The sequence below is a fragment of the Fibroporia radiculosa genome (assembly GCF_000313525.1).
Source record: "Fibroporia radiculosa TFFH 294 genomic supercontigs, scaffold4297, whole genome shotgun sequence".
In the NCBI taxonomy this organism is placed as follows: Eukaryota; Fungi; Basidiomycota; class Agaricomycetes; order Polyporales; family Fibroporiaceae; genus Fibroporia; species Fibroporia radiculosa.
Genome location: NW_012133403.1, coordinates 34,953 through 37,096, shown reverse-complemented (window position 1 = coordinate 37,096; position 2,144 = coordinate 34,953).

The following is a 2,144-nucleotide window of genomic DNA, read 5'->3' as shown; positions in this document are numbered from 1 at the left end:
GTTTAGCAGTTGAACTCCTGATCCTCAGTCGTTAGGTCCCTTAACAGATACTTCCTTTGATGATCCATCCCTGGTCTCAATGGCCCAATTGCGGCGTACAAACTTGTTGTGACTGAAAGAGCAATTGGCAGATAGCATGAATAAAGGTTTATCACCGAAGATGTTGATCATAAATTGGCAGATAGATTGGACGCTGTTGAGATATCCAACTGCAGTGACTGGTAATGGTGGTTGAGCAGCAATCTTGATCAGAAGAGCAGGAGGGATGAGGCGTTGGAGTTCTCAAATTTGCCCTAATTTGTTTAATCTGCTAGCTTGTAAGAGAGGTTGGAGAGTTGTGACAAATCGGAGACCATTCCCTCCACACTTTACCCAGGTGCATTTGCTGATCTTGTTTAGTGCTGCCTGAGTATTGTCCTTGACTCCAAAGGTCTGGATAAAAGACTTCCTGAAGTTAGCCCAGCTGGGCAATCCTTTGAGAGGTGCATCTTTGGAATCAGATATGGGTTCTTTTGTATCAGTGATGATTGTATGAACGAAGAATTGGGCAGGTCCTTTGATATAGGAAAGAGCACATTGAACCTTATCTTTATCAGTCTGGATCTTCTTGGAATTTCCAGCAAAGTACAGGTATAACTCATCCAGGAATTCCTTGCTCTTTCCTTTGTCTCCTTCGAATTAATTGGGCTTGTTTACCGCTCCGCTGTTGTTGTCAGACATGTCTCCTTTGTCTTCTTGATTGCTAGGTTCCGGGTTACTGTCTTCTGGGTTGTTTGGGTGTCTGTTGGCAGGGTCTTCTTCTGGATTGGGATTGACTGGAGACCTAGGTGGGTCTGGTTTGGGTTCTGTTGGTTCAGGGACTGGGTGTTGTTCCTTGACTGGGACTGGTGGGTTGACTGGTTCAGGTGAATCAAAGATTCCTGAGAAGAAACTGGCTCTGACTGTAGGACTGGTGTTTGTCAACTCGCTTGGCAAGGGTTTGGTGGTTAGTGTTACAGCTTGAGTGGGGGGTTTCTTTTCTTTTCTCTTCCTTTCCTTTCTTTTCCTAACTATTTGTCGTTAAACCCTGTAACTGTATGACTGATCCCATCAACTGATGTGTTTCACTTACATCAGTACTTCATATCTATCATGTTTCATCTATATCATGTTTTACTTACATCATGTTTCATCTTTATCACGTTTTATCTTCATCACTGATACAACCCAGTGAAACCTGTTTCATGTACATCACTGATCCAACTCAGTGTTTCAGACTTCTTAAACTCTATTTGCTTTGCCTATTTAAGTAGCACCACTTCCGCTACTGTACTTCTTTGTTGTCCTCTTGTTCCCTACGTACCTTCATAGGGACATACTCAGTAATAGACCCAATTGTCTATTCAGTCTCAGTCTGAACTTGTTTCAACCAGTATACGCTCTCAAACTGCTATCAGATATAGCGGCTCAGTTTGCACTCTAGTATTGGTGTAGGACTATAGCGTGTACAAGTCCTAGTAACAGTTAAACAGTTGAACTCCTGATCCTCTATCATTAGGTCCCTTAACAGTTAGCTGGAGTGGCGATGTGTGAGGTGTAGGAGCTACTATACTTCTACTAGATGATGCTACAGTAGGAATAAGGTATGATGGTACAGGAGAAGACTTCTCTGCTAGTGGGGGTATTACTGAGTGACGATCTTCTTTACTTCTGATAGGAGCTAAGATTGCTGTTGGTGCAGGGATAGTTTTATCTCTTTTCCTGTTTGGACAAAATGAATCGGCACAATACTGCCAAGAAGAACCATTATTCCACTAATTGGTTCTTTCGTTCCTGTTGTAGGTGTGTACTTTGTTGAAGCAAAGAAGTTGCCTTGCTTGAGACCTGGTTACTGCTGGTTGTCCTACTGCTGTAGAAGCCACTGTGGCTTGCTGCGACTAGGAACTAGTGATCCTAGGAGAGTTTTGTCCTAATGTTAAGGGACCTGACGACTGAGGATCAGGAGTTACACTTAAGACAACTACTGACAAAAGGTACTGCTACACGTAAGGCTAATGCACTATACTAGAACTAGACTTGTAGACTGAGCTACTGCAACTAGCAATAGTTTGAGAAAGTATACTGGTTGAAGCTATGCTTCAGACTGAACTGGAATAGACAACTAG